Below are 12,774 nucleotides of genomic sequence, written 5' to 3' on the forward strand. Positions count from 1 at the left end.
CAAGATCTTCTCTTCAGCTATTTTTCTTTTCCTTTGAGATGTAGTAGAGACGGCATTAACCTGATAAGGATGACTATCAAGTTCCTTTCTTTGTTTATTCAACAGTGCAAAAGTTCGATTGCCTAATAAATACCTTCCTTTGTCGAGTTCATTTCTAATAATGGCAGCCTTAGTTATTACTCGCCCAAGAGCGCAATTTAGTTCGATCTCAGCCAATGGTAAACAGGTTGGATTCAAATCTAATGGCTGTTGCACCCACACATTTTCACCTGTCAGCATTTCCGGCGTGATGTATTTGCGACAAACTATATCAATACTAGCACCTGAATCCCTTAATATAGGAATTTTATGACCATTTACGTAACCCATACTAGTATAAGGTAATAGAAATTTATCCTCTGGTTTTGCACTAATTCTGTTAAGATTAGCAGGAGATTCAGTACTATTCTTAAGTTTTGGACATTGGGGTCTTAAATGTTGATAGGACCCACACTGATAGCATTGTGGCATTTTTCGTTTTTCATATTTATCATCTGGACGTGGACTTCTAGGTCTATGAAACCAGCTTTGCGAATTAAATCCTGATGACAATTTTTTTTCCGTTTTATTTTTATTATCTGAACTCAATTTACCTTGAGTTAGTGCATTGTTAGCTTTCTTTCTGCCGATCCACTACAGTCCTTTTTGGAAAGTTTCCGCAAACGTTTTAACAGGCATCAAGTTTTTCAGCTAATTTTTTAGATGAAATCATCTCTACCCATTCATCAAGAAAATGATCTCGAATTTCAGGAGGAACTCGACGTTTAAGTTGGTCAAGCACCATCAAATCTAGCAATTGATCAAAAGTCTTAACTCCTAGACCAGTCACCCATTCTTTGCAATAATTTTCTATTTCATAATTGAAATCCACCCATGTGGATTCGGTACTTTTTTGATGTTTCATAAATTTCTGCCTAAACTTTTCCGGGCTTAGTTTAAACCGTCTTAACAATAAATTTTTCACGTGTTCATAGTCTTTAGCTTTATCGGAGGGTTCTCTAGCTATTAACTGGGTTACTTCGTAAGGAAGTAGTCCTAGTAAATGAGATACAATTTCTTCTTTATCAATTTTAGCCCATTCTGCTTACCTTTCAAACAATAGCAAATATAGACTGATATCTCCTTTCTTGTCATCGAACTTCTGCATAAGGTGACGCAGCTCCGTTTTCGGCCGGATCTGTCCGGTATTTTGAGACTTTGTCTCTGCTTCAAGTCTTAATCTCTCTAATTCATACTGTTCGTTCCTTCTCCGCTCTTCTGCTTCTTCCTGTCTCCTACGTTCTTCTCTTTCCTCCCTCTCTTTCCGTTCTTCTCTTTTCCTCTTTCTCTTTCCTTTCTTCTCTTTCCTCTCTCTCTTTTTCTCTTTTCTCCCTATCTTTCCGTTCTTCTATTATTGTGTCTAAGATTCCTTTGACGAATACTTCATCATAATCTTCACTTTCAACAATTTTCTGTTTTAAATCGACTATTTTCAAATCTGCAGTCACATGAACGCCCAGTTCAGCCGCGAGATTTTGCAAATCTTCCTTACGAGCTCTTCCCAAGTAAGACATTGTTTCTATGTTTAAAATTAACAAACACTGTGTTCTTTATATTTCCTCAAAATAGCTCAATTCAATTACTTTAATTAATTAATGCAGTCAGGAATCACGAAATTAAATGCACTTTGTTAAGTACGTATACCTCAAAAATGAAATATTTAAATTATATGAAGTTCATTCTCTCTACCACATTAATTGTGATTAAAATAAGAATAATAACATAGAGCAATATATATATCTACGTCTGGACAACTAAAATGAATATTAAATATAATATCAAATACGGTAATAAAATAAGATAATTTATTATTAACAGGAAGTAATAATCTGGTATCACTAATATTGTGTTCAGTGATGAACTAATAAAATAAAGCAATTCTATATTAACAGGAAGTAATAATCTGATATCACTAATATTATGTTCAGTGATGAACTAATAAAATAAAAATACGCACGATTATTCGATCTGGGTCGGTGCCTCCAAAATAATTAAGACTGTGATGCTTCTTTGGCGAAATGAAGCAACTCCAATGATGAAACACAGCAATAACTTTTATTTAACACTCAAAAATAGCGACATATAAACAAGAAGAGAAAACATATTCTATCATTTAAAAATAAATTACATTCTTCGTGCGAGAGTCGCACGAGGCACTCGAGTCTGGTTTCAAATATTGCCATTCACAAATACCTTAATGTTCATCTATTTAAATTATTTAAACTACAAGATTTTAATATTATTTAAAGCTGTTACACTAGTGAACAATTATGTGCAGAACAAATTTACAATGCTGATGAAACTGGTCTTTTCTGGCAATATGTACCCCGAAATACCTTGGCAACCTCTACAGAAAAGGCTCCAACTGGTGTCAAAGATTCCAAAGCGAGTCTAACAATTTTAGCGTGCGCAAATGCTGCAGAAACGCACAAGTGCAAACTTTTCGTAATCGAAAAACATGCACGACCTAGACCGTTTAAAGGAGTAACGATTTTCCCTGTTATATATCGCGCAAATAAAAGAGCATGGATGACACAAGTGTTGATGAATGATTGGTTTGAAAATCATTTTATACCCGAGGCTCGGCGACATTTGAATTCAGTTGGTTTACCTGATGACTCAAAAATAGTTCTGATTGTTGATAACTGTTCGGCGCATACTTCACTTAAAGTTTTAGTGAAAGATAATGTATCCGTGTTATTCTTCTCTCCAAATTGTACGTCTATCATTCAGCCTATGGATATGGGAATAGTGCACGCGCTGAAATGCAAATATAAAACAGCATTTTTAAAATCTATGTTAAATTTCTTGAACAGTTCCAAGACTATTCAAGAATTTTTGAAATTTTTTAGCATAAAATCTGCCGTGTGGAGCATCGCAAGATCGTGGAAGGATGTGTCTTCAAGTACGTTAAAAAATGCTTGGCATAATTTATGGCCATCTACCATATTTCATGGTGAGGAGGATGAAGATGACAGCGGCGAATTTGAAGGTTTTCGGACATCGCAAACTAAGGTGAAATTTTTCAGTTATTGGATTTTGTAAAGAAATGTAGAGAAGCGGTAATAAATGAAGATGATATAAGAGAACTTTTTCATTGCGACGACAATGCACCAGTCATCAATCAATTAACGGACAGCGAAATGTGTAGTATGGCTCTAGATCCAGAAAATATCGCTTCCGATAGTGAAGAAAGTGACACAGACGTTACCGAAAACGAAACAATTTCGATTGACAAATTAGTCGATATTCTCGACACCGCAATTATAGGACTTTGTAACTGAACAAGAAGTTATGTCTGTTTATAGAATTAAAGAGAAAGTATTATCACATAAAACAAAACAACTTACATTGATAGAAATGTTTAATAAAGTAAACAAATAAATATTAAGCTTATTTTTTTTTGTAAATTTTGTTACCCTTTCGATCATAATTGTTCTTTATTTCATAAATTACGGTTTCATATTTTTAATTTTAGAATTTCTGCATGCCATCTTACGAGATTTAAACTGATGATCTATAATCCGGAAAAATCGATAATCCGGAATCGCCGAAGTCCCGACGAGTCCGGATTAACGACTTTTGACTGTATTAGGTTCTGTTCTATTATCGAGACCGGATTAACTAATGTATGCATGTGCACATATATGCGTATGTGTATACACATACATTCGTACTTACATATATGAACACATACATCCATATATACATGCATACATATCTACATTTCTGAATTAGGTCCTGATAAAGGAACAGTGCCAAATATTATACAGAAATAGATAAATTATGTGTTTAATAGACAATACAGTGGCTATAAAAATAACGACCTTATCAACCAGTTAAATATCCTTTACATACTTCAATACAGCCTCTTTCTGCTCAAACATTTATAGATTTAGAAATTTCCAGTGAGGAGACATCAGTAAATTTTCAAGTCCAAGTGTAGAGTTTTATGAAATTAACTAAAACATACGTAATACAGAGTAATGACACATTTCTATATTTTAAAAAGAAATTAAAAGACATTCATAATTGGAGAACATCAAAATCAAAACACACTGATATGGCAATGAAATGAACTGAAATACAAACAGAAAGTTAACTTAGTTTTAAAAATGTTACAATACTTCTTTAGTATTGCAGCTTCCATTTTTTTAAACATCAAGCTGGCATCAGAATTATTGCAAACTTCATGTCTCATGTACACTTTGTTACTGCTCTGCTTCCTCAATTGCTTTTAATATGGCATAAGAAGCATTCCAAGGTCTCAAAGATTTTTGCTATATTAACTCTGCAAAGTAAGATTCATGATGATAGTGAAACGTGCCTCTTCAATTTTTATTCCACCACTTAGTGAAGCTCCACAGTCTTTCTATATTTTATATATGAGCAGCTGTTGTTAGATCAAGAAAATGAAATTTATTGTCTGCAGAAAAATATCTGTAAGCTGGTATTTACCAGTTCTTGTCTTTTATATTCTCACCAGAAGTTTGAATAAATTGTCACTATTGTAGATGGTCGACAACTTTTGGCATGAGTGTGGATGGCTCTCTATTTAGAAACTGAGCGAGAAAGAATTTTTCAGTTTTTTGGCATAACTTGTCATTTACACAGCATTATGGAAGAATCATGCCAGTTTTGGTTTTTTGCTGTATGAACAGATTTTCTGCTATGTTCAAAATTTTTTCAGGGTCACCTATTCACATATTTGGTTGGCGGATCATATGCGGAGAATACATCTCTCTCGTAAAAATGTTTCAGTGAATAGTCGCATTTTTCTAGTGTTTCTTTCATTTTATGCTGTTACAAACAGTATTCTGAAACCACTAAACCAGCTGTTAAAACATATACTTTTCTTTCATTAGCAAATTTTCAAGCTGCACCTCTAAATGCTTTCACTGATGTAAAATTTTATTGAATGTCCATTTTTGCATATTCGAATGTGATGTAAAATATGTGCATTTCTTGAAAGAAAGATATACCAAGCATCTTCCTTACTTCTCATTAAACTAAGAATTTTAAGATTAAAATATAAATAAAATTCATTAACATATAGAATACTGAGAGCTCTTCTTGTGATGAGAGAATTCTGAGTGATTATGAATTATTAACATTTGCATGGGAAAAAATATGATCACATGGTCTCCTCGAAGCTCTTCTCATTATAAGCAAACTGTAAATCATCATTGTTGGGCTACCAGATGTTTCAGAATTGTTTACATTGGTGATTCATCAAAAATCTTGACAACTTTAAAAAACAGGATCCATAATAATAAGGAAGAAAGAATATCACATCCTTACGAAAGCTTGGTTTAAATTATTTGATTATAGCACATAAGGGCTATCAACCTAAAATGATGACTATCGTTGTGAGGACTTTCTGCGGAAAATTGGCTCGTATCTACACTAGAAAAGCATGGAATCCATCTCTGAAGTCATTTTTAAGCCTTAAATTGATATTAGCTTTCTATGAAAATACCTTGGCAGCTTCACAAGGGCTCATTCATATTAAAATTTGAGTGTATTTCACAAGATAAAAATTTGTTATTTAAATTTAGTGTGGGTTCAATATATTTTTCAAAACTATTCAGAACAAACTTATATACACATTAAAAATTCAGAACATGCAAAAACTAAAAAAAAAAAAAAATCTTCCAGTAGATCTTTTGTTTAAATACACTCATGTCCATAAATTAAGGATAATGCAAAATCAGGCAAAGGAAGAGTTAGAAGCAAAACAAATTTGACTTATTTGTAAAGCTTATTTATTAAACAAAAGGTAAAGAGCAAAAAAGATGCTATTTTATTATTAAAAAAATTAGCGATTTTTTCTCCCTGGAGCAAATTACAAAAAAAAAACTATTTACAAAAAACCAATATTACATGGTTGGTATGATTGTTAATACATTGTATGTCTCCCAGACGATGCAATATAGTCCGTACAACGCCTAGGTATGCTGAGTATCAAATTATCGATCTGATCTTGGGGGATATTACATCACTCAAAAAGATATGCTCTCCCAAGTTCCGGTAGACATGTAGGAGGAGGTTGGCGGACTGCAACTCGTCGGCCAAGCATGTCCCACACGTGCTCTACTAAATTCAAGTCCGTTGAGAATGCTAGCCAGTCCATACGGGTGATATCCTCCGATTGAAGGCATTCGCTTACGATGTTTGCAAGATGAGGACGGGCGTTGTTATCCATAAACACAAATTGTGCGCCCATGGCGCTCCGAAACAAACGTACATGTTGTTCCAGAATGACGTCCCGATAGATTTGGCTTGTCATGGTTCCAATTTGAACATGCAGGTCAGTTCTGGAACCCAGAATAATTCCACCCCAAACAAGCACTCCTGCACCATCGTAACGGTGTCGTTCAATGATGTTTTCTTGGTGGTAACGGGTACCTGGAGCTCTCCATATGAAAGTCCGGCGAGAATCAGACTGCAAGGTAAACCTGGACTCGTCAGAAAACATCACACAAGCCCACTGTTGCGGTGTCCACAATGCATGCTCTCTACTCCAGGCTAACCGCAGGCGACAGTGAGTTGCAGTAAGTGGAACGCATCTGACAGGTCTACGAGCATATAGACCAATCTGCCCTAAGCGTCTGTACACGGTCTGCCTTGAAATTGTCGTACCAGTGGCTGAAGAAAGCTGACGAGACAGGTCTGAGGCTGTGCTCCGCCTGTTTCTTTTGGCAGTAACTGCCAAATACCGGTCCTCATTCGGCGTTGTAACTCTGGGGCGACTTGTGTTGTAACGTCTACGCACATTACCATCATCTTGGAATCGTTGCCAAAGCCTGGAGATGACACTCTGGGCAATTTCAAGTTCGTCTGATACTTCCAGTTGGGTACGCCCACATTTCAGACGGCCGATAATTCTACCACGTAAAAAATCATCCAAATGCGTCCTTTGTGTCATAACTATTCGGTTATTCCACTGAAATGCTTATAAAGCGCCTGCGAACAATTTTACTTCTTTGCCTGTATTCCTTATATATCACTCTCTTACACCCTCGTCATTGTGACGTACCATCGGTGTCATCTGGTTACTTCCTGAAATTTGCATATGATTCTTGAAGATGTGTGTAGTTATTTTACAGGTGATATATTTATTTTAGAGTTCGATTTCCGCGTGACTCCGAATTATCCTTAATTTATGGACATGAGTGTATATTACATGATAGTTTTTCCATCCAAAGATTATGCAAATAATTTATATTTAAACCAGATTCCTTTCAAATATACAATAAAATAATACAAGTTGTCCCATTTTTTACTAAATGTTAGTAATTTTAAATTAATTAATTATTCATTTGAATTATATAGAGAGAAACAAATATAAATTTTTTTTCTAATACAATGATGAAATTAAAGCACAAAACACTAATTATTAGATAAAATGTATTGGAAATGTTAACACAATGAATTTAAAACTGAAATCTCGTATGTTTCTCAGTGATTTAAAATAAACACAAAAGTATATTGGAAAGCTATAGATGTTAAAATGTTAATATTTGGTATGTATTTAGTTAGCATATGTAGTATTTTCAGAAAAATTTTCTCTGCTTCTGAAATTCATATTTCACAAGCATGTTTCAATTTATGCGCAGAAATTTACTGAGCGTAAGGGGCGTATCTTTGATGTGACATCATCTTACACGTAGTTCGGATGTCATGTGACCTCCCTGCGCGTTTGGGGATTTAGCGCTGACCTCAAACAAAGCATTTACAAATTCTTTGCCTCAAAGGTCATCATGCGCCATGTTTGGTCATGACCAAAGATGGATTCTTCTCTTGCTTTATCAAAATACATATCCGTATAGCCAAGGCTTAAATTGCGCCGGTTCTTCTTAGTTTTGAGTAAATTCATAATTTTAGCCAGAGCCCTAAATAAGAAGGCTCCGGCCCTTCTTTTATGTAACTGAACAATAATTTTAGTAGAAATTTGATCTTGAAAACTTTAGTAATAAAATTATATTAAAAATTGCTTATTAAATTCCAATTTATCTCTTTGCATTTTATTAAATTTTAATTTTAATTTAATTTATTTTTACATTAACCATTCATTATTTAATAATTTTTTAATTGTTAATGATTTTATTAGTCATCTTATTCCTTTATTTATTCTTGTTCCTCTTTCCTGAAGGTCTTCTATAGGGCTCCGGTACTTCTAATTTGTGAAATTAAACCCTGCCTCTAGCGAACCCCTTTGTTTTTCTAATATGCTTCCTTATGGATTATGACAGCCATATACTGGTAAAAGGCCATAAGCCATTTACCAAAGCGAAGATCAGAGATGGTTATATCGTAAATAGGAGAGTTCGTAAGGATGGTTATATTGTAAGAATTTCGTTTGGTACGAAATCTTCAGTTTTCATAAAGGAAATTGGATAAAATGCAGATTTTTTCCCCCATGAGAGAAAGTCCTACAATTACTTCAACTGTTTTATATTTTTAATAAAGATAAAATATCGCCTGACATGTGTATGCACTAACATAACTTCATATTATTTAGTGAAATAAATGGAGACAAAATACAAAATTGTAGTTTAATTTTTTTTAAAATAAGCTTATTTGATTATGGTAAAGCTCTCGAGAGTTATCTGCCCACTGGGAAGGATGCTTTCGTGGAGAACTTTCTAAGGGAAACTGGCTCGTATACACGTTACAAATGAGGAAAAACACGAAAACACCTATGCAGCCAGCCGGCTCGCAGGATTTAAAAAAAAAAAAAAAAAAGTCCCTTCCCCCCATGGTTAGGATAAAAATTAATTTCTTATTCATTATCATTTGCGACCAGGTGTAAAAATATGTAGTGAAATCCATTTAGAGCAAGATCTGCAAAGAAATAAATGCGGAAGAATTATCTGATTGTAATCAGTACAATTTGCTCTAAGTTGATTCCGTATTATGTAATGTTATCAGGTGGTTAAAAGTATAAAGCACTGGTAATTAATTCTCCTTTGATTTTTAGTAGCTGAATGAAATGATCATAAGGTAATTTCACGACAAGAAAGGACTTAAAGTCTATCATGCCTGAAATCTACTTGAATGTTTAGTCATAAGGATACGAGATCTCAAAGTATATGTTAGAATGTATCCATGGTCAAAAGTGGATTGGAGTAATTATTAAATCCCTATACATTTTGTGTTAATTAAATATTTCGGCACAAACAGTACGAATGATTAGGTGAAGGTTTTTTCAGTCTTTTGCTATAGTTGATCCATTAGCATGCTAATATAATCTAACTTCATACTTATTTTTACCCTGTGTATCAATGATTTCTTATTATATGCAGATATTAAATTTTGGTTATTACTCATACTGTAATTCAATATGAAAAATACATTTCTGATTTAAATTGAAAACGATTAGTTCAGTGTTAACAGATTCAAGTGATGTAATAAAAGTTTATATGTTGATAAAATTAAGAATATTCTGTTTATTTTTTTTAATGAAACTTTAATGTTTCTCATCTGGAAAAAAATCCAAATCGCTTTATGTAAGAATCACTAAAGCAATCCTCATGAATAACTATGTGTTAATTAATGGAAACTATACTTGTGTGTATATCAATAATATTTTCCTTTGAAATTTGTTTTCAAAGGAAAGGTTCTGTGTGTGCGCCTTAGAATAAATAATCTCAAGTTGTGAGATTTATAATGTCGTAATATTCTGAAAAGTCCCGCAAGTTTCATGTGAAATTAAAAGCAGTATAATTTGCATACATACATAAAAGCAAGAATTAAGCATACATAAATTCTAGTTTTACCGTGTGAAGAAAATCTCAAAAGCATCAAAGCAGCCCTATCAACAGTTTCATCACAAAACAACTACATTGCAGAGCATGTTTTCAAAGTATCTCAATTTTTTTTAAAGTACATACTGATTCTACTGAAAATGTATTGTTTACAAGATAAATAGCTTACAGATGCTTCGCCACTTCGTAAAATTTTTAAAGATTTTATTTTTATTTCTGTTATTGGTTTTCATATATCTGACAGGCTGCATGCTTTTGTAGCCCAACAATTTATTTACTGTATGAAATTTATTAATCAATTTTCTTAGAATAGTTTAAGTTTTCGCTATTAATAAATTGTGATAATCACTAGCAATTCAAAAATGCTCAGTAACAAAATACAGTAGCATTTTCAAAAGCCCCGAGATTTACTCTTATATGAATTTAATAATTTTAAAGCACTAACTATATTTTTGTGGCATTCTTAATCATTTATTTAGAGAAATATCAGCACACTCTGGTTGTCAGCAGATACTGAATTATGATTTTCCTTTCTAATAATCAAGTGCTATTGTTATTCGTATTATGTTACTATGTTCTCTGTCATATATTTGACTGCATATTTCATGCTGAAACTTTGTTCTTTTGCACATATTGTTGTGATATGTCCTAATAAACACATTATATGTTGATGTTATGTAAAATTAGGTTGCTAACTGTGTATATATACCATCAACTGGAGAACTTTACACTAATAAATTAGTAGTGGTATACTGCGATAAAATATGCAGATCAAAAATTAATTAATAAATTAATTGTGTAACTAGTAAGGATGATGTTGTGACAAGATTAAGAGCATTTTATTTTATATGCTGTTTTTGATTCATCTTAGTATATTTTAATTTCTAAAATATTTAGAGATTATTTTATATACAACAACCTTATTTTGGCACTGATTTTAAATAGATACTGGTCCCTTTAGCATAATTTTTTCCTCTTGAAGAAGAGGGACCTGTGTCCAGTTGCTCTAAAACACTGACAGTTTTATTTAAAAATCTATACTAAAATAAAGTTGCCGAATTTTAAGTTATACATTGGCATATTTTTCTTTCTATTTGACAGTTACTAATACTAGTGTTCCAGCTAAATAGACTTATAACAGATTCCCCAAAGTTGTATAATAATGCAAGAAATTTATTCTCAAATTATCATCAGACATTTTCCATAACATGAACGTATCTGGCCTAATGTAAAAACGTATCTGTCTAATGTACACTTCATGAACGTATCTGTCTAATGTAAAAAAAAAAAAAAAAAAAATGTAACATATTTACTGATAATTAATACAATGTGTACACTTCATTAAAATTTTTAGACATTGATTAAATTTCTTTATTTCATTTAAGTAGTTTTAAAACAACATATAATAAATTTTAAGCCTCATTGGCATATAATAAAATATGCATCTATCATTATGATGCTAAATTTACGATTAAAGGTTGCCAGTTCTTTAATAAAGATTTTAACAATTTGTGATATTTTAGTCATACATACGCATTAAGAATTCCACTTGTGTAATATAAGAATAGTCTAATTCTTTTTTTTTTTTTTTTAAATGAAACATTGAATTACATGCATAAATAATTTTAATCATGTAGCAGTACTGTATATGTTTTTACTATTTACAAAATGTTTACTTCATATTTCAAGTAGTTGAAAGGAGAAAAAGAAATATTACTTTAAAATATTTTTACTGAAGAATAATGGTGATTTATCAGGCTAAAAGCAAGACGCTAACGAAATTATTCTGTTATCAGTTATATTCACAAAAACAGACGTATCAGAAAAAAGCAAGACACTAAGGAAATTATTCAGCTATCAATTATATTCACAAAAATAGATGCATTTTATTCTCCAGCTTGATAAATGAATTTGCAAAAATGGTAATTTGTACTCATTAAAAATGTTTATCGCAGATAATGTAAATGTAATTTTCTAATATTTTACGTTCATACGTATTAAATGTTATTTCAACGGACTGTATGACATGACGGACAGAGTGTATACATGTTGATATTTTATGTGATTTCTTAAATCTTCAAAAGTTCTACATGAAAAATTGCAGACATAGATGGGACATTTAAAATTTCCTTCAGCCACAACAGGTACTTTATGTACTTAACGAATGTGTTCATATAAAATCTTTTTTTTCTTTTTGTACTTCTTGCAGCAGTACATACATTCAAATACTGCTATCTCCTTGATATTCCATTGTGAACTTTCCTAAAAAGTTATGTACTACAATAGACTAAAAAATTTATTTTGTCATCACAAATATTAAAAAATTAATAAAAACAAAATAGTAGCATATGATATTAAAATATTTAATGTTTGAAACTAATGGCTTGCTATTGTGAAACATTTTTCAAGATCGTGAACACAGGAAATTTCAGCTAAATTTATCTATTCTCAAAATTCAATATATTAAAAATAAATACTTTACATTAATTTGTAATAATGTGTTTATGTACAAGCAACCAATACCTAAATCACCGATTAAAATATTTTCTCAAATACTTTTAGCCCGCCAAAAATTACCACTGCACAGTTCAGAAAACAAGCAGCCGAAAATGGCAAACAATCCTTTGGGGTAAAGCTAAAACATGCCACCTTTGACGTCACATTTGATGTATATTTTCGACCAATCAAATTTTCCTGCCAAGTTGATATTTAGTCGCTCCCATAAAACGTATTGTCTGTTCTCTTCGAATGGGTTCAAATGACGCATCCGACAACTCAATGTGCATGCGTGATTGATGTTGGTGCGAATAGCTCAAGCGACTAATCGCACCGCCGGTGCGAATAGCATCGGCCATTTAAATCAGGACAGTCAGACTGCAGATATTGCAACTGAGTCTCTATCATCCTCTTCCAATGATGAATTAGA

This window comes from Stegodyphus dumicola, chromosome X1 (assembly GCF_044657685.1).
Source record: "Stegodyphus dumicola isolate Sdum_Otavi_A_Nest chromosome X1, ASM4465768v1".
Lineage (NCBI taxonomy): Eukaryota > Metazoa > Arthropoda > Arachnida > Araneae > Eresidae > Stegodyphus > Stegodyphus dumicola.